We start from the raw sequence: 22,580 nt of genomic DNA, 5'->3' as shown, positions 1-22,580 counted from the left end.
GTATACCATTAACAAATTTACTATGATAGACAGCTAATTTCAAGATAGCATACTCTGGAGACCCTTCGAGACGAAGCAGGTTCAGGAGCGCAGAGCACAGAGCAATTAACTTCACAATCTCGGGATCGCTGGCAAGAGTCTCACAAACATATGACACAAGTCTAGTATAATAAATGAGCAATTACGAGTCCTTAAGACTGCGTGACAGAAGTATGCCACGCCAAAGGCTTTGCAACGAGGAGTATTCCACCCCTAAGGGCTTCGCAACGAAAAGTATGCCATTCCAAAAAGCTTCGCATCGAAGAGTGCATCAACGCCAAAGACTATGTAACAAATACCGTGCATCAAAGCATCATCGAGGGAGGAAAACAGCTGACCCTTAGAGCCTATGGAATGGTGCACAATGATCATACTACATAGATATTCATAGCTTATAAAGCCGGCAACAACCACATTTCCATCGTAATAGAAGATCTCAGGATGAAAGTCTAACGAGTATCTCATTGATTACTGGTAGCTCTAGTTAAAAGAACAAAACCCTAAGAAGCAATCGCCACCCCTTGAAAATCACTATAAAACCTATCCGTCGTAGATACCAGCCAAATTTACGTGCTTGCGAATAGGAATAGAGCGTCGTGAAAGATGAGACATCTTGGTCCTATTCTGGCACAAACCCTGTAATGTTAAAATAAGGAAATGGCGGTGGAAGATGTGTGTTTATTTCACTAATATGAACAAAGCATGCCCCAAAGATCATTATCCCTTGCCCGAGATATATCGAAAAATAAAATCCTTGACAGAACACCAGCTGAAATGATTTCTAGGTGCATATCAAGATCAGAAGTAAAGGGATCTATTGTTAACGAAAGATGTTGACCGGGCTAAAAAGGATCTGCGTATCGGTGCCTGGTCGACAAAGCATTTGCCACACAGATTGGCAGAAACTTGGAGATCTACTTGAATGACATTGTAGGGACGAAGAAAACCTCTTATAAAATATTTGGGACACCTTCGGAAACCTCCGAACAATAAACCCAATCCGAATAAATGCTCCTTCGGAGTGAAGGAAGGAAAATTCCCCGTGCCCCCAACGGTATAGGGTATTATAATAACAATAAAGGGATACGCTCTAATCCCTCGAGGATTGACAAATTAAAACATGTCTCCCCATCAAAGATAACAAAAGAAGTCAATAGCTTAAATGGAGAAGGTAAGTTATTTCAAAGAAGAAGACTTACAAAACATTAAAAATCGAAGACAGCAGCAGTTGGAGCAGATTAAATAAAAGAAATAAGCAGCAATGTGATAGAAGAGTTAATGTGGCCAGCGAAAGCCCAACGCAGTGATTTACAAAAATCACCTTGTACCGGGGGGCTTGATGATATACCCTCCCAGCGGTACGAAGCACTCGTCGTACGAAGGAAGCATTAATTTGATTTTTCAGAGTTTAATATAACGACCTTTGCAGCTCCTCATATTAAACTGGGGGGCTTGTTGGTGTATGTCACCCTTCGTGACGGAACACGACCTTCGTGACAGAGCCGACCCTGGGTGACGAAAGTATCCGCTGTAAGCCTTATCTAAATATGGAAGAGATTATCTCAATCTTTTCCTCCTAAATTAAAGAAATTTGCTCTTATCTCGTCCTAAATACCAGATCTGACATATTATTAAGAATATTCTCTAAAACCCTAAACTTATTCTCCAAGATTACTATCCCTATATATATGGATGAACCTAAACCTAAATTCTCATTCTTCTCCTCTCTAGAAAACACACACACATATCTGGACGTCCTTTTCTCTCTATAAGAGATGTTCCAGCAACCTACAATAATATCCTCACATATCAACAACATGCGGCGGGACGATGACTCTCCGTCCCGAAGCCTCCCACAGCCTACAATGATTAAGCAAAAGCATCCTTGGATATCGAATATGATAATATCCTTCCATGAGCATTCTAAACACAATCAACCAGATCCATAATCATTGGCACGATCTCAATTGGCCATATATCAATCATATTCGATTTGCGTAAAGAGATTCACTCTACCTTCGGGGAATCGCCAACAAACAACCAAAAACACCCATCATCCCCTCTTCAAAACCTAATCTCGGTTTGGTGTACAATCAAATATCTATCGATATATTTGTATAATTGTATTATTATTATTTGTTTTTTTTATAAGTTTTTTATATTATTATTATATATTATCAGGTCCATTAAAGTTATGTTTTTATAAAATGAAAAGAAAAAATTGTAAATTTAGTAAAGTGTAGTTTTGTCATTTGTTATATTTAAATTTCAATTCATTTAACTGAATTCTGTCAACCAAACACAAAACATACTTTAAAACTTTCATACTCCAATTCCCTCAAATTCTAATTCCTTTGACATATTACAATTCCTTTAAAAACATTATGTAAACCAAACGTCCCTAAGAAGGTGATATGTGGATTTCAATAATTTTTTTTTTTACTTTTATCTCATGATTTTTCTATATATATTCTCATATAATAGTTTAGTGAAATTTTAAGATATTAGTTTAAGAAGATTTATCATTGTCCAGTTATTTAAGGGACATATTATTTTGCCAAAGATAATCAAAATAGAAAGAAAAGTAAGGGGGAGAGGAGTGGTCAACGGCATGGTGGCGGCATGGCCAACCCGCCAAAGTAACACCGCCGCCATCAAGAAGGCATGAAGACGACATGGTGGCTGGCGGGCTTAAAGCCCTGCGCGGCTTGGAGGAATCTGACCGTTGGGGGGAGCGTGCGAGGTAGGGTCCAACCCACTTTTTGACCGTTTGAACCCAAATTAAAAAAAAAAAAATTCCTACCTCTTTATCTATAAATACACATCATTTTTAACCAAAAAAATCACCAAACAAAAACATATCTTCACAATTTCACAATAAAAACCACATTACTAAAAAATGGATTTCTTTCCTTATCTTCTTCATTTTGTGTTCCACCGGAGTTAAACGATTCGTCTACGGGGAGTACTTTTTAGTTTTTTAATCAAGTGTACGCTGAGCTTGAAGATACCAGCACCTCTTCCGACACTCGTAGGTATATCGATCGAGACCGAGAAGAAGCTCACGCGAAACTAATGCGTGACCACTTCGTTGAAGACTCAAAGTTTGATGAACCATTTTTTCGTCATCGCTTTCGCATGAGCAAGAGGTTATTTTTGAAGATTGTTGGTGATATTGAAGCTAACTTTAATTACTTTCAAGAGGGGTACGACGCACGGGGTAAAAAAAGTTGCACCGCTCTTCAAAAGTGCACATCGGCGATCAAGCAGCTATCTACGGGTGAACCTTCAGACGCGTATGACGAGTATTTATGTATGGCTGCCAGAACGGGACGCGAGGGCATGGAGTACTTTTGTGATGCGGTCGTCAATTTATATGAAAAGGAGTTCTTATGTAGGCCGACATCTCATGACGTTGCTCTCATCACACAAGCTCATGAAGAAAGACACCACATTCCAGGAATGCTTGGTAGTCTTGATTGCACACACATCGAATGGAGGATGTGCCCTAGACACTTAAAAGGGCAATACACGAGGGGTGATCACAAGGTACCTACTATTATGATTGAATGTGTTGCTTCCTATGACTTGTGGATTTGGCATTCGTTTTTCGGTCCTGCTGGATCGAACAACGACGTCAACTTTTTGCAGCAGTCGCCGTTGTTTCAAAACGAGCGTAATGGATCCGCGCCAGACAGTTCATTTAGCGTAAATAGACATGATTACAAGTATGGGTACTACCTTACCGATGGAATCTATCCTAGGTTAGCTGCATTTGTTAAAGCTTATTCTCATCCAGTGGAACAAGATGAAAAGAAATTTAAAAGACTACAAGAGGCTGCAAGAAAGGATGTTGAGCAGGCGTTTGGTGCTCTCAAGGGAAAATTGAAGGTTTTGGACCGTCCCCTCTGGCTATGGACAATGGAGAAGATCAAAAAAGTCATCGCTGCGTGTACTATACTACACAACATGATCATCAAAGACAACGGGCGGGCAATATCACCGGTTCATATTATGGATCCACCGGTGCCAAGAGTTTATAACCCGGAAGCAAACCGGGAGTTACAGGACGAGGACGTGCATCATCGGCTTCGATATGATCTCACGGCGCATGTATCGGCTTTAGACTTATCATACCTTGACGATCCAGCGATGCAACCACCATCATGTAGAATTTTAATTTCGGTTTATGTTGTTATGTACTTTTTAATTCATGTTTATGTAATGTTTAGTTTAATTTTAATGAAATATTTAAGTTTTTATTAAAAAAGAAGAAGTTTGATTAAATTAAATGAAAAAGAAAAAATAAAATTTGGGGGGGTTGAGAAGGTCATGAATGTCATTAAAAATGGTTGGGAGAGTTAAAAAGGAAAATTAAGTTGGAAGTATTTGATTGATGGAATTTGAAAGGGATAAAATTTTGGGAGGTATCTCTCCCCATAACTCATTCAAACGCGGCAAGGCATACTTACGTCATCATACTAGTCAATTCACCATTTTCAGTTTTTCACACTTAGGCCTCTCACTAAGGCTCTTCGATGGGGTCGTCGATGGGCTCGTCGACACTCCTAGCTTAGGGAGTGAGCTCGTCGATGGGGGCTTCCTTTGTTGCACATCGATCGGTCGAAGCGTATTGATGAGGGGAGGAGCGTATGGTGGGGACCGCATGTAACGTAAACAAAAAAAATGATTTTTTTCAAAATTTTTGAAAACCAACGGCTAGTATGCTTTCTTTTTATTTTTTTTCCCCTTTTCATCTATATATACTACCAATTAATCCATTTCCTTCTTCACCACATTTCATTTCTTCACAACTCCTTTCACTTGTTCTTCACGGTATCAACAAATTCTTTCACTCCCACTACATCTCTAAACCATGTCAAACAACAACGAAAACCAAATTAACGACATGTGGAGTCACTTTCTAGAAAACCCAATGTCGGGTATGCTCCCGATGCCGGCTATGTCGTCAACTAACCAAGGCCAAACAAGCCATGCTTCTAGCTCATCCAACCCGATCCCAATGGGTCCTTCACCCCTTGCCTCGTTAACCCATATTCTCAAGCGTATTACAATCAAATTGGTTACAATCCAGTTATGGGTCAAACTCAAACTTGGACCGAGTCTCAACGTTTGGCGTTACTCCAAGCCCAAATTCAAGCTCAAATGCAAGCTCAAATGGCTTTTGACTTTCACCACCAACAACAACAACAACAAAGACCGAGAACCTCACAATCGCCATTGATTATCAATGAAAATGTCCCCGACAAAGATAGTGTCGCGTCTGCCGATGATGAAGATGAAGATGAAGTTGTGGAGGTGGGTCGTGGGAAGTGGCGCGCCACAAAACCGAGAGAGAAAAGGAACTGGGAAGATGATGATACACTGTTGTTAGCACGGTGTTGGGTGCATTGGTCGCAGGACCCGGTGGTAGGTAATAGTCAGACGGAGGGTATTTTTTGGAAAAAAGTGGTGGAGATGCTTAACAACGAAACACAACACGCAACACGTACGAAGAGCCAAATACACGACAAATGGAACAAGATTAAAAAAGGTGTTAAGGCATTTGGTGCGGCGTTGAAGAAGGTTAGCGAGCACGACTGACAAAGTGGGGCGGATGAGCAACAGGTGGTGGATGCAGCTGTGAAACTATACAAGAAACAAACAAGGGAGAAATTTTGGCATTACCAAAGTTGCTATGACCTTCTTAAAACCTTGTCCAACTTTTGGAATGAAAACGAGGCCACGAGTAGTCGACAAGCTTCGGCGGTAGATTTGACCGCCGATGATGTTTCATTAGGCGGGACCCTCATTCCCACTCCTATTCCCACCCCCACCCCGGTCCCATTTGAGGCCTTATTTGGGTCAGACCCCATTAGGCGACCACCGGGTCGTAATGTTAGCCGGAGGTTGTCTAGTTCATCCGATGCCACATCGGGGCGATCTTCGGGTTCTGAAACAGCTCAGCTCGTTAGTTCTTATCTTCAAGAACAAAAAGAAGCCTTGCGACGGGCCGAGATTAGAGATGCCATGAAGGTTTTGGCGAGACCAATTCCGACGGGCTTGTCGCAAACCGACTTTGAGGCACATATGAGATATCGTCAATACTTGCAAGAGAACTACGGTAGCTCGTTTTATGCACCGACGGCACAACCGGGTCCTAGCCACGTCCCGGAGGAGGACGACCAGACCGCCGACGACGAGTAGTTGTTTTTTTTTTTTATAATTGTAATGTTTTATTTTTCCTTGCAATGTTTTATTTTTAAGTGTGCTATGTTTTTCATTTTTAGTTGTAATGTTTAATTGTAATGTTTTTTTTATTTAGTTGTAATGTTTTATTATTAATAAAATTAAGTAGTTTTTTAATTTTGTGTAAATATAAAATAAAATAAATAAAAAGTGTGGAAGATGTGTGGAAGAGGGGTTATAAAAAGTGATTGTGGAAGAGGTGGATAAAGAGAGAGAAAAACTGATGTAAGAGTGTGAAAGAGGTGTAGAAGAGGTAAAGATGAGGTTAGTTTAGTATAAGGCCTTATTTGTCTTTTAAAAAAAACTCATCTCGATTTTTTTTCCCCACAAGTCGACAAAATTAATGAACTTTATTTTTTCTTCTGCTACCAATGAACCTATACGGCTATACCCATTTCCCACACCACACTTTACTTGTTCTTTGTAGCTTATTTAATACAAATAATCAATCAATTTTTATTGTTTTAGCTTGAGGTTTTTACTCTTCCTTGAAGCTAAATTTATCATTTTAATATGTACATGTGTTTAGCTTAATGAGTGATTATTGTTGTGGGTAGAGATTATTTTCATAAAGTTTTAATTTTTACTAGTTTTAATCAAGATTCTTGACGCGGGTCTTTGTTTTTCTATGATTTTGTAGCATATATATGTGGGTTTAAGTTGATTAATTGGTATGTTCCTTTTCTGTCTCTAATCTGTTTAGTGTGTATAAGGGTTTGAATTAATCCATTGTATTTGCTTTGTAACTGATCATACCAAAAGATTCTTTGATTTGATCTATTGTATTTGCTTTGTGACTGAATCATGCCAAAAGTTTCTTAAAGATGTATGTGTAGTTGTTACATTATTTGTTTGAGTGTTTTTTTTTAATGACAAATATAGTATACTACCGCATTGCCAAGGATTGAACTTTGTTTCGGTTTCGAGAGGCAAAAAAAGCCTCTACCAAGTAGGCTAACCTCACATTACATTTGTTTCAGCTGTTGACTTGTTGTTTGGCTGTGGAAATATTAAGATATGACTCCTTTTTTTGTGCGTCAAAAGTCAGTTCCCTAATGTTGTTTTTTTAACATTGCCATTTTTAATCTCGAAAGTCTAATATTCATGTTGGGAATATAACTAGATACTGTATTTATTTTCTTGTAATTTGAGATAAACCATTTTTCATAAGCTTAATGGCAATTTCATCTGAACTATCTTCATCCTTAAGCTTTACTTCATCATCTCTTGCTCTCATATCCAATGGCTCTACTGGCCACGCCATACCGTCATCTTCGACCCCTATGCCAGGGTCGGAAATTGAAATCATTAGCTTAAATAAGCTAAGTACAAGCCTAGAGAATCTAGTGGCCGATTATAGCGATGCTGAAGTTCTAGTTGAGGGCATTTCTGTGGGCATTCACAGGTGTATGTTAGCTACTGGAAGTAAGTTTTTTAGTGATCTATTTAGAGAAGGTAAAGGTTGTGTTGACAAGCCTAAATATAAAATGAGTGAAATGTTGCCATATGGGAATGTTGGATATGATGCTTTTCTTGTATTTCTAAGCTATGTTTATACGGGGAAACTAAAATCGTCTCTACCTGAGGTTTCAATTTGTTATGATGGTGGGTGCCACCATGATGCTTGTCGTCCGGTAATTAACTTTGCTGTAGAATTGACATATGCATCTTCGGTTTTTCAAGTTCCCGAGTTACTTTCGCTTTTTCAGGTATGCTTTCTTCTGCCATTACTAATTTTTGAATAGTTTTCATTTTGAACAGTGTTAAAATGTTATGACAGTAATAAATAGTAGTAAAAATTAAACATACATTCCAATCCAGAAGTTTTTATTTTCTTTTCTTTCAATATTTAAATTTAAATTATGATTTCCAGATTATGAGTAGGTTTATACTTGTCTTAATGTCACTTGATTGTGTTGATAAGGATAAATACCTCTAAAAGGGAGGTTAAAACACTGCAAAGCATTTAATTTTATATTAACTAATAAGTAACTAGTCATATGCCCGCGCGATGCGGCGGTGTGGTGGTGGCGGCGAGGGTAAAGGTTTGATTATTAATGTAAAAGTAATTGATGTAAGAGTGGGTGATGTAATTATTTAAAAGTTAGGGGAAGATGTTGTAAGTTAAGTTTATTAAGAGTATTATAAGTATTTCAAGTAATAATGATGATGGAAATTAAATAGATAGTTATGTTAAAAATGTAGTCATGTCCATATCGATGTATTGATTAGTTAAAATTTTTCATGTATTGATTAATTGTAATTTTTAGTTATTTATGATATTTGAAAAATACGCTTAATGAATATAGATTAGAAGGAACATACATCGCTGTTAGATATATTAGATTCATAGTCATATCATTAAATTGGGATATATTAGTCAATAATATGGAATAATAGTTAAAGTTTTATATATTAATAGTCACACGCAACTATAAGTAATTAAAGTGAAAAAATAATAATACGTTAAATTGTATAGCTTTTTTGAATATAAAGTAAAGAATCGAGATATGCAACAACGTAAATGGAAACAACCAAGTCTGTAAATGACGAAACAAGTAAGTTTTAGATTAACCTAGATTAACCAAGGATATAGAATATTATATTAATGCATTTTTTATTTAATGTTGTCATTATACAAGGGTATTGATATTTATACATGATTAAAGTTAGAAAGCTACCGGGTGACCAGGTTAAAGGTTAAAATGCTTATGTGGCACGGCTGACTCATCTATTCAACTAAACATAGGAGCTGACTCGGAAAAAATTGAATATGTGTCACCCAATCTCTTCCATCTATGAATTATCATCATCTTCATTAGCATCACACAACAATAACACCGTCAGATTTTACCAACTAAAAAATCATAATTTCTTCAACAATAATAACAAAACCAATTAGCTTTGACCCATCATCATCATCAATCATCTTAAACTTAATATTCATATTCACCCATCTATATACCACCAACAGCAAAAATACTATTCCCTCCAACCAACACACACATACAATGTCCTAGTCTAATAATACAAACAAAAAATAAAATGAAAGAGAAGCAAAGGTGATACTTTTGATCTTGAAGTGGATGCTAATGGTGAGTAAACTTTCTAAAATATATATATATATATATATATATATATATATAGGGTAAAGTTATTTTGAGAACCCTTTTTTTTGCGAGAACTTTTGAGAACTTTTCAAATCAAGCCCAACCGATGATTGTTTTTTACATGAAAATTGTTTTTTAATTGTTTTCTAGAATAACTTATGTGTAATTTTGAAGTTTATAATTGTGTGGAGCATGGATTATCATCCGTCATACAATTATATGGAGATTTGGATTCTCGATCACATGTGCACGAATATTGCTATGATCACATGTATGCAAGTCGATCACATGTAATCATAGCAATATTCGTGCACATGTGATCAAAAATCCAAATCTCCACATAATTGTATAACAGATGATAATCCATACCTCCACACACTTATAAACTTCAAAATTACACATAAGTTATTCAAAAAACAATAAAAAAACAATTTTCATGTAAAGAATAATCATCAGGGCTTGATTTGAAAAGTTCTCAAAGGTTCTCGCTAAAAAAAGGGTTCTCAATATAACTTTTCACTATATATAACTATATATATATATATAACGTAAAACGTTACTAACAGTGGATGGATTGAGTAACAAAGGTGATGGTTAGAGCTTCAGGAATATAGTGGTGGCCTGTGGCCATTGATTTGAGATTAGGACATTAGGTTTTTAAGATTTGTTGGGGAAACTCGAATTGGTGGTTAAATGATTTTTGGGGATTTGTCTCTTAGAGGCGGGGTTGTGGACTTGCAGCGGCACTAGTAGTGAAGTGGATGTAGTTGGCGGGGTTGTGGGTTTTTTTTCCGTCTTTGACTAACATTTGAGGTGTTCAAGAAATAGACGAAGCTTTTGTTTTTTTATTTTTTCTCTTTTATAAGAAATTAATTAAAGATTATGTATGTATATCTGTTTGATGATACAAGTTTCTTCCAGATGATTTTGTTGATACATGAGAGATAAAGAAATTGCAGGTTGAAAAATATAGGGAAAAGTTAAATTAGAGACATCTTAAATTAGGGACCATTAGGGACAAATCTTAATCATTCATTTTTCACCATCTCCGACCACCACCACCATCGCCACCACCCTAAGTTGTTAATACTCAAATATCGGTTTAACGATCGAGGACCGGTACTTGAGATATCGGTTATAGCGGTGGTATAACGGTGATTATAAAAATACTAAATTTTGTATGTTTATATAATTATGTTAGAAAGAATGTTAAAAGTTAGATAAGTATAATAGCCAAAATAAAAAAGATCAAGATTTTGGGGGTTAAAGTGGAAATTTTTTTAAAACTTGGAAAGTTGGAAGACAACTGTTGGGTTCTGTCAGACTATAACTACTCTTATTTCTTCTCTTTTCTATCATATATGTGTAATTCTATATCTCTTCTTCTCCCAAAAAAATATATCTTCTTCTCATTCAGTCATTCACATCGACCATCATCATCAACAAGAAAGAAAACATGTCGTCTCTCTCGCTTTAATTTCTCACTTCTTCTTTTAGTTTCTCTATGCTGAGTCGCCCTTGTTTGGCCGTTGACCATCACTTATTTCAATCACGATTTCCCGACTTACAACCTCGGTATCATCTTTATCATCAATTTGGGCTTTTATTTAATTAGGGTTGGGCTATTTATTAGTTTTGGATATTAAAAAAAAAAGAAGAAAGAACCTGTAATAACACCGTTATAAACCGAAAATTTAAAAGCTAAATATCGGTAAATAACGGTATATATCGCTGTTAATAACGGAACCGGTATTTTGACTGGTATTTTGACCGTTATTTTGGGGAAGGATGGTTAACCGTTATACCATCGTTATTAACAACATAGCCGCCGCCACCACCACCATCTATCTCCGATCACCACCATCTATCTCCGACCACCACCATGATCCTCCGGCGACGGCGACCACCGCCACCACGACTTACACATGTGTAAATTACAACTTACACATGTGTAAGTTATACAACCACCATCACCACCACCATCATCTCCGACCACTACTATGATCCTCCGGCGTGGGCGACCACCGTCACCACGACTTACACATGTTTAAATTACAAGTTTGACATGTGTAAGTTACATGGTCCCTAATTTAAGATATCCCTAAATTAAGCCACCCCTATATATATTATATATATATATATAACAAAATTGAGTCAGTAGTGTCCAAGTCAACAACCATATTTAGTTAAATGAGTGAGTCAGCGGTGCCACTTAAGCATTTTGACCTGTTCAGCCGGTAGCTTACATTACTTAGACATTTTTTGTAGGTTGATTACATTGCATAGACATTTTACGAGATCTTTATATAACATAAACATTTGGTCATAGTTAGTTGCATTCGCAGGTAATAATCCCTTTAAACTTAAGATAACAACTAATATAAGATTTTATATTATTTATGGTATGTAAATATCATGATTAATTAAGTTTTAAACTAAAGAGGACACCGTCGTTCAAAGATAATGCCACATGTTGCTCAAAGAAAGCCGAAATCCTGTCTTAGTTTATTGGTGTTATGTGAATATTTGATAACTGATAACTATTTTCTTGAAAGTGGTAGTAAAAGATAAGTACATGTGGGTCAACCAAATTAGAAACCTAATTTGGAAACTAGAAAATTACCTTTTGACTGTAGTATTCCACTATAAGTTTAGAAACATATTCATTTGGACATCAAGTTTTTAACCAACCCACCTTAGTTATAACATCGACAACTTTTAATCTGACCAAATTGCAATAAATAACATATAGCGACGGACCCGTATCAACATTCTTCATACCTACCCTTATATGTTTTGAGTTCATTTATGTAACAAGGGATACTCATGCATGGGGTTTACTCCTCAAAGTTATTACGTATGCAGTGTTTTTAAAAGGAGAGGACGTCAAACCGGTATAACGGGTGATTCAAGGTCCAATCCTCAGATGAGACTGGAAAAACCAGGCCTCATTATTTTGACAAGTAAAACTACAATTTACTCAAAAAGATATAAAAGAAACAGCTACACAGTTTAGCAACATAGAGGGCTTAGAAGGGCTGCAATCCCAGTTGGTCACGGTATCAAATCCTTATTATATTATAAAACTAGTCGGCCCGAGTATAAATTCTAGATGCATATATATTAAATCTGAACGTATTATCACCAACATGGATTTGGTGTGTTAGGCGGGAGCGTTTGCTTCATTTTGCATGTCCGTGTTCGAGTCCCGCTAACAAAATAATTTTTGATGTATTTAAATGCGATTGAACTGGTTTATAAAGCCTGTCAGTCAACCAGTTCATGTAAACCAGTTGGACCGACCGGTCCAGTTTCCTAAACCATACTTGTATGTTACTCATCTTGTTCTTACCTTGACTTCTGGTGTGAAAGCATAGGTGATTTTTGGAGCACATATATTATGTCATGTTAAACTAGAGCAACTAAGAGAGAACCTAATAAAGTGATAAATGTTTTTACAAAAATATAGAGGCACGTTTAGTTGTAGAAAATGTTTTCTAATCTTTCATTTGTTTTCAATGTTCTGGAAAACAAATGAAAATTTTGAAAATGTGTTCAAAATTATTCATCCTCCATATCAGAAAGCTAGGATACATGTTGGAGATGTGAGGGGAAGAGAGATGGAAAATGGAAATGGAAAATGGAACACAAATGTTGTTTTCCAAATTCATGGTTTTTTCCATATTTCTTGGAAAACTTCTCAAGAAAACTCTAATTTGATTACGTTTTTTGATTTCGATGTTTGATTGGAAACTTTTTCTAGAAAATGAAGTTTATTTTCAATAACTAAATGCGTCTAAGGGTTCCTATTTTATCAGTTTCTAATAGTGGCTGCAGATCGACATATTTATTCAGAAAAGGGTTGATTTCAGTTACATCAATTAAATTTTCTTTAACACACAATTGTATGGTAAGAACTTCATCTAAAAAGTAGATGCTTGGATGATAGTCTGTTCTACTAAAGTGTGTTTTACAATCTCCTAAATTGTCTTTTTGATTAGAAGAAATACCTTTTAGTTTTCGTGGTCATACTTTCTATCGTTAACTAAAATACTGAAAAAATGAGCAGAAATGTGTTGTGGGACCAACCAAGTGATTATTGACCTGCATTGGAATTCTATTATTTGCTGATTCTTATGTTTGAATTTTCAGCGTCATCTTCTTAGTTTTGTGGACAAGGCTCTTGTGGAAGACGTGATCCCTATTCTTACAGTAGCCTTCCATTGTCAACTGAAACATGTTTTATCCTGGTGCATTGACCGAGTAGCAAGGTCAAATCTGGATTCCAGTTCACTTATGAAAGAACTCCCATTTTTCAATAGCTTAATGGCATATTCCCCTGAACCATCATCATCTCACATATCCAGTGGCTCGACCAGCTACCCCTTGCCTTCATCTTAGACCCTTGATCCAAGGTCGAACCTTGAAATCATTAACTTAAATAAACTAAGTACAAACTTAGATAAACTATTGCCTGACTATGGTCCTGATTCTGATTACAATTATAGTGATGCTGAAGTTTTAGTTGAGGGCATTTCTGTGGGCATTCATAGGTGTATTTTAGCTAGTAGAAGCAAGTATTTTAGTGATTTATTTATAAAGAGTAAAGGTTGTGTCGACAAGCCTAAATATATAATGAGTGAAATGTTGCCATGTGGGAATGTTGGATATGATGCTTTTCTTTTCTTTTTAAGCTATGTTTATACGGGGAAACTGAAATCACCTCCGGCTGAGGTTTCAACTTGTGTAGATGGTTGGTGCGACCATGATGCTTGTCGCCCGGCTATTAACTTTACTGTTGAATTGACATATGCATCTTCGGTTTTTCAAGTTCCGGAGTTGGAATCACTTTTTCAGGTATGGCTTTTTTCATCCATTATTATTTTCAGAATAGTCAGTTTTTTGCTTTTGAATGGTGTTAAAATTTTACTAAAATATGCTAGTAAGAAACTAGCCAATACAAGATTACACCACAGAAATTTTATTTAAATTAGGAATACCGATTTATGAATAGGTTTGGAGATATAACCTCAAATCCTCAATACCCCTAAAAGAGTATACCATTTTACCTTTTGTTTGTATGTTACTCATCTTGTTCTTACCTACGACTTCTAATGTGAAACTTGTATTTAAATAAGTTATGATTTTCATCAATATATATTTCACATATATAGTATTTATCCTACATTTGAATATAACTATTAATTTTTCTGCAAGCACTACATCATCGTGTACCAATTTCAAAGTTTATAGTAGCTGGCTTTACTTGTCATGTTAAATTGGAACAATTAACCTGAGAAGTAGTTTTCTAAAAAGCTAAAAGGGTTACATAAATTATTTTTTTTAAACACACTATTGTTTAATAAGAACTTCATCTATAAAGTAGATGTTTGAATAGTACAAGGGAGTCGATTGTCTCACCAAAGTGTGTTTACAATCTCCTAAGTTGTCTTTTTATAAGAAGAAGTACTTTTAGTTTTTGTGGTCATACATTCTATTGTTATTTTTTATTTTTGAAAGGTGAATTTCACTTGAAACTTTGTGTCACGATTCGACATTGGGAGGTCTTGCATACCTTGTCTTAACCGGGTCCGCGCTAGAGACACTACAAACAATATTGCATTTGTTCACACTTGTGAGTGTGAACAAATTAAAAATTGTCACGCTTTTTAGTGTGTAGAAATATATTAAATTAAAAGTGTATGGAAATTATACTAAAAAAGTGTGTAAAAATAAAAGTTCACACTTTTTAGTGTGAACTTTCATAATTATTTTGTCACACTCCATTTGTCCGTGGACAAATGGAGTGTGCAAAATAATTATGAAAGTTCACACTAAAAAGTGTGAACTTTTATTTCTACACACTTTTTAGTGCGGAGAAATTTCCACACAGTTTTAATTCAATATATTTCTACACATTAAAAAGCGTGACAAAATTTTTAATTTGTTCATACTCATCTAAAAGTGTGAACAAAATGCAATATGATTTGTAGCGAGAGCTCCCTTGAAGTAAACCTTGCCCCCTCAGACTTGAACCTAGAACCCTCATATAGGGACTTCCTATGTCCACCCCAAGGCTTGAACACAAGACCTCTTGAATGGGGGGATGTCCTTTCTATTGTTATTTGAATGCTATAAAAATAAGGAGAAAGGTGTTATGGGGCGACCCAACCAAGTTTTTATTGACCTGCATAGGAATTCTGTTATCTGATGACTTTTATGTTTCAATTTTTAGCGTCGTCTTCTTAATTTTGTGAACAAGGCTCTTGTGGAAGACGTGTTCCCAATTCTTACAGTAGCCTTCCATTGTCGACTAGTTCATGTATTATCTTGGTGCATTGATCGAGTAGCACGGTCAAATCTTGATTCCATTTCTCTTGAGAAAGAACTTCCATTTGAAGTTGTCCAAGATGTTAAATCTCTTTGCGCCAACTCCCAAGAAGATGATGAACACACAGTCAAATCAGAAGTCTCCTTACGTGAAAGAAGAATTAGAAGCATTCATAAAGCATTAGACTGTGATGATGTTGAACTCGTGAGAATGATCTTAGGTGAATCCAATATTACATTGGATGAAGCTTGTGCTCTTCATTATGTGGTTTTGTATTGTGATCAAAAAGTTGTTAAGGAAGTTCTTGATCTGAATGAAGCGGATGTTAATCTTAGGAACTCTCTAGGGTACACGGTGCTTCATGTTGCTGCAATGCGTAAAGAGCCATTCATAATTATATCTCTTTTAAGCAAAGGGGCCCGTGTGTCGGATACTACTGTTGATGGGCAAACTGCGGTTAGTATTTGCAGGAGATTAACTAGGCCAAAGGATTATAATCTAAAAGTTGAGCATGGGAAAGAAACAAATAAAGATCGTATATGTATCGATGTTTTGGATCGAGAATCTAAGAGGAATCCAGATGATTTGAACTTAAAGTTGCTCTACTTAGAAAAGCGAGGTTAATTTCTTACCACTGCTTATGTTTGCATTGTTTTTTATTGATTTTTGTGGGAAAATAGTTTGCATGACCTCTGTGTTTTTGTGTGAATTAATCTTATATTAGGAAGCTTTAGGGATATCAAATCTGTATTCAAATTTGGTAATACCATATTTAGGAAATTGCTTCTAAAATTATTCTAGCAAAATACATGCAACTCCATGTTCCATAACTTTTTTGCCCATCTTGTGAAAAAAGGTAATGAGTCAACCCGGAAAAACTGTCCATATACTATTGTTTATAAAGATTTAACATATATGCCTGGGAAGCAAAACGAATGAGCAAAAGTTTTGGAAACATGAGGTAGTACAATATAAGTTGCAGTTGAGCTTGTCTATATACCCATATGAATGCATTTCCCCCGCAAATGCCATGGTTTTATTCCTAGAGTAGTTGGCAAAAATAAATGTCAATTATGACTTCGGAAATTAATACATTTTGTTATTGTGATAAAGTATTTAGTCTTTCTCTATGTTTCTGTTCCATTTCAGATTAGTATATATGAAATATCTTTTTGAAAAAACCAGAATACCAATGGCAGTGTTAACAAAAAAAATCTCTACAATTAGAAAACCAGTATTTTTAAAGTATATTTTAGTCAATTGGAGTTTTTTTCTTTTTATACTTCTCCAATTAGAAAGAAATATTTCAACTTTATGTATATGTGTTTTGCAGTGGCATTAGCACAAGTATTGTTCCCTTCAGAAGCAAAACTAGCCTTGGAAATCTCGCAGGCACAAACAACCTCACAGTATCCCGGTTTATTGGCATCAGAAGGATCAAATGGTAATCTGAGGGAAATGGATTTGAATGAGACACCATTGGTACAGAACAACATATTGCTTTCAAGAATAGAAGCCTTTTCAAAGACAGGTAGATCTTCCATACTATTTTACTAACTTCTAGAGGTAACTAATTTGACAGCTCGGGTGGGTTTGGTGCCGGATAAACTAGAAACATTTTTGATGGTTCAACCGGTTTGGATTTGGTTGACGCAACTCACTTACTTTCCAAAATTTTTAACTTTTCAAAACATTATTAGGATATCAGATTTGATACAACATATATCTATATTTCTTCAGTAATAATCTGGTTTTAAGAATCAATGGTTCTATACAATATAAATTCACTTTGGGTGTTTGTTGCCCTATTTGACTATTTTGACCTGATTGTTTTCTTGCTATCTTAATGTTACTCATTTAACCTGTTTACGTATCAAGGGATAAAACAAGACCTTTATCAACCCATTCATAAGTAAATGGGTCAGAATTGTGGGTTTGCCACCTCTACGTGGCAACTGGCAACTGGCATACATGGAAAAGATAACCTATGATTTATGTTTGTCTTTGGTTTTGTGGCTGCTCTTTTGTTCTAAGATGCATATATGGCAAGTATATATTTGGCTGGTCAGTTTTTATATAGTAGGTCGAAAGTTGTGTACTAAATTGTTCAGGTAAGCCTAGAAATCATGATTACGGACTTGCTGATAATAAGGACTGCTTATTCTTCTGTGTGGATGCAGTGGATATAGGTAGACGTTATTTCCCTCATTGTTCTGAAGTTCTCGATGAGTTTATGGAAGATGGTGTACAAGATATTTTTGACCTCGAGAAGGATACCTCAGAAGAACAAGAAATCAGAAGTACTAGATTTGTTGAGCTTAAAGAAAATGTCCAAAGAGCGTTTAACAAGGATAAAGCCAAACTTCGTGGTCGTTTGTCTTCATCAATGTACTCCCCAACGATGACCCCTAGGGCAAATAATAAATCACGGAAATACTTGTAGAAGTCATGTTTTATGTGTTTCATTGGTAGATCTAGTGACCCTTGCTCATGTGCCTGAAATAAACCATACTGAGTCTGTGTTATAGGGTTTTCCATCGAAAGTTTGTGTTGCAGTGCCTCTTTACTGAGTCTGAAAATCTTGCATCATATTTCTGAGTTGTAGCTTCATTTGCTAAGTTTGTGCATGTTTGACTTGTGAGAAGGAAACGAAGAATGATATTTTTTTTAAGTAATCATGGATGTTTTACTCGTTTTTTCGAGTAGATTAGTCTTAAGTGCTGACTTCTGGCCTCTATTTTAAAATTGAAGTAGTTCTAATCATAATCATGTTGCGCCAGCTTCATTATGGTGGTTTTGATTTGTGAATATTCATCAGCATGACCGAGTGACTGACAAAGGATGTCTAAGTATTCATTATGGTGGTTGTGAGTTGTGAATGTATACTACATGTACGAAACATGTGTTGGAAAATGTGTGTTTTCTCCAACTTTGGACATCATTAAAGTAAATGATACATATATTGATAACCTTTTGTGGGTTATATAGCCTTTGTCTAAATTGGGATAGATGTGAATGAAATGTCAAATCAAGTATGTTTGTTTGGTGCAAATTGCAAAATTGCTTATATAATAGACTTTTTTCTAAACGGGTTATTCATGACGCATCACAAATAACAATCATAATTAAAATTGGTTAATGATATTGATAATGGCATTCAGTTTTCGTGTATATAAAGACGAAGCCATGGTCTTGAAAAGAGACGCAGAAAAAACAAACACACACACATTAAAGTGTGTTGTTGTTTGGTCAGTGTTGTTGCCTAGTTGGAAGAAGTCTTTTTTTTTCTCGGCTTATTATCCAAGACAATGTTAGTTATTCCCAACTATACAGCATTAAAGCATGTACAAATAGTAAAGACAAACGTTTGATGCTTTTCAACATATTCGAACATAGGGGTGTACAAACCTCCTTGAAATTTAAAGAGTGGTGCTACTGGTATAATTGACGAGCAAAATAGAAGAAAAGTGGTTGAAGTTGGTTTTCAAAAGCAAACAGAAGGCTACGCCATGTAATTTGTAAGGTTGAAACGTGAGAAGTGGCATCCAAAATGATCATGCATATAGTCCATATATAAAAAGGTGGAAGATAGATGGAGAGTATGTATTGTAATTTTCAAAAGCAAAAATTAAAGAATTAAAGTGAAGGATTGTTGGTACAGTGGAAATGCTCAAGTTAATGATGAGTTTTGTAAGAACTAAAAATCAAAAGACCGAACTTATAAAGACCGCATGTTCACGTCACAAGAGAAAGACGGAAGGGTAACCAGATCGAGATGTCAAGATTATGGGGTGAATGATGGAATAATATTGACGGGTCAATAAGTCAATGGGCCGTTTTAATTTAGCATGTGTCTAGTATCTAAGTGTCTTTATTAAGTTTTGTTTGGCTATTTGGCAAGTCATTTAGATGGTTTTATTTAAGGGATAATGACCTGTGGATGTAGTCAACTATAACAAAATATCTATGTTATGTATTGATCTAATCGGAAGTCTATGTTATGTAATGAAATTACCAAAACTGTCTAAGTGATGCATGTTACCGGGTAATCTACAGGTAGCCGGTTACCATCCATTTTTTTAGGGGATAATGACCTATGGATGTAGTGAACTATGACAAAATATCTATGTTATGTATTGATCTAATCAGAAGTCTATGTTATATAACGAACTTATTAAAACTGTCTAAGGGATGCATGTTACAGGCTAAAGTTGGTCATCAATTTTTTTTCCTTTTATTTTTTAATCTTAATAATTAATTAATTTATTTAACATATATAAATAAATATAAGTTATGGAAACATATATGTATATAAGTTCTGTAATTATATAAAAACTGTAAACACCTTCATATCTCCTGGTCGCCACCTACCTCCCCATTTTCCGATCAACCCTAACACAATCATATACCAAAAAGTCAAAGATCTCAAAAATTAAAATCGCATATGAAGATTACGATCCCTTATAAGGTCAAGAACCTGAAACCAATTACATATATTCTCAAACATATACACATTGACACACACAAATCTAAGGGTACATATATATACAACCCACACAAACAAACAATGAGAGACTATGAGACGTATTCTTACATGGTTCCTTGAAGCATAACTTAGAATTGAAATGGAAAAGAATAACTAATTGCTAGATTTTAGTTAAAACAACAAAACAACAAACTTAGAAGAATGCATTATAAGCTTAAAGCTGAAATGATCAAATCCCCTTGACCTCAGAATTCATCATTTCTCTTTTCGGGATATTAATAAATAACAAAATGGAAACAAGAAAATACTAGTTCTCAAATACTCGGGAGGAGTTGGAAACAATAAATAACATTAATCACTTAGACAGTTTTGGTAAATTCATTACATAACATAGACCCCCCGATTAGATCAATACATAACATAGACATTTTGTCATAGTTCACTACATTCACAGGTCATTATCCCTTTGGATGGTAACCGACTACCTGTAGATTACCCGGTAACATGCATCACTTAGACAATTTTGGTAAATTCATTACATAACATTAACCTCCGATTAGATCAATACATAACATAGACATTTTGTCATGGTTCACTACATCCACATGTCATTATCTCTTTATTTAATGGCACTTAGTTTCATTAGGTGGATATGTACGTGGGTCGATAGCTATGAATTAGGAGAACAAGGGTTCATTGTGTAAAAGTGAAGAATTATGTCATTGATCTCAAAGATAAAAATAATACAATCAGCATATTTATAGAACTAGGTTACGAACTAATTATTCACTAATTACAAGAATAGTCTTCTAAGTATATGCATATATACCAACACCCTCCTCAAGTTGGAGGATGATAATTTTGACATCTCCAACTTTAACTAACATATTGTATAACCGTTGTAAGACATCAACTAATGGAAACTTTGTTGAATTGGTCTTGAATTAGCATATTACCAAGGAAAAATAATGAGCAACAATCACCAACAACGTCACAAAAAAGAACAAAGTGGCCGAACACGTAGTCATCAGAACAATGAATGACGAAAAAGAAACAAAGTTGATGAGAAACCAAAAAACAGAAAGATTTTTCCTTTTTTAATAATAGTATAAGAAATAAAAATACCAAAAAGTAGAAACCGAATGGAACTAATGGATTCAATAAAATCAAGAAGGAATCAAAGAAAGAAAATGATGCGAAGAAGAAACTGTCTCAGATCTGGTTGATAAAGGATCAAAACCGTCGCGGATATGAAAAGAATACACCAGTCAAGAAACCGTTCAATTGAAGAACATACGAATAGGATATACGAATCGTGATGTAAGAAAGAAAAAAAACGGATATAGGTTGAATTGAAATTAAATATGGATGGAATCTAACAAATGAAAGCAAATTGAAACAAAGGATTATGTCACCGGAGTGTAACCAACTATGACTCAATGGTTATGTAATGTAGTGACCTTTCAAACTGGCTATTTGATGTAAGTACCTTCCATTTTTTGTTCTTTTTATGTATCCTACCGGTTAATATCCTATTTGTAACCGGTAATGTCACGTTGGACGTAAAAAAAAAATAGGGATTAAGGCACTGGAGTGTAACCAACTATGAGCGAATGGTTATGTAATGTAGTGACCTACGAAAGTGTTAAATTGATGTAAGAACCTTTTGTTTTGTTCACTCGATGTATGCTACCGAGTTACTCTAGACGACTTTATACTCTAGTCATCTTCTCGAGCTAACTTCTGATACTATCTTCAGTAACAACAATTTTTTTTCCAGTGAGCAAATGTGAAACTGTAACTCAATGTCTAACTTCAATCCCAAACACAATTCAATGGATGGCCTGTACTGGTTAACATTGAACGGTTTTTTGTTAGATTGTGATTGAAATTGAAGTGAATATTGGAGATCAATGGTGGTTCTGATACCATGTAAAAGTGAAGAGTTATGTCATTGATCTCAAAGATAAAAATAATACAATCAGTATATTTATAGATATAGGTTACAAACTAATTATTCAGTCCTCTAAGTATATACATATATACCAAATAAGAAAATAATAAACTAGAAAGAAAATGATGAATGATGAAATTTTCATTAAACAAATAAATGAGCCATCTTTGGGCTTAAATACAAAGAGAAATAAATACATTATGAGCTAAGTCTACCTACTGTCAACTAATGATGATAAACACCCTACAAAATATAAAATACATAACTCTATACCCCCCCCCCTCAAGATGGCTCAAGATGGAGGATAAGATTGTGACATCCCCAGCTTGAACAACAACTGGTGAAACTGATTGAAAGGTAACACCTTGGTAAGGACGTCAGCAAGTTGGTTTTGTGTTGGTAAGTAACTAA

The 22,580-nt window shown here is 35.3% G+C and overlaps 1 pseudogene; it reads left to right on the top strand.

The window, feature by feature from the left end:
- The first annotated feature begins 7,139 nt into the window (after nt 1-7,139).
- On the top strand, nt 7,140-18,404 carry LOC122586983 (annotated as a pseudogene).
- Nucleotides 18,405-22,580: the final 4,176 nt, after the last annotated feature.

This window comes from Erigeron canadensis, chromosome 2 (genome assembly GCF_010389155.1).
Source record: "Erigeron canadensis isolate Cc75 chromosome 2, C_canadensis_v1, whole genome shotgun sequence".
NCBI classification, from domain to species: domain Eukaryota; kingdom Viridiplantae; phylum Streptophyta; class Magnoliopsida; order Asterales; family Asteraceae; genus Erigeron; species Erigeron canadensis.
The sequence above is the reverse complement of the archived record's forward strand: the minus strand, read 5'-3'. Positions and strand labels throughout refer to the sequence as shown.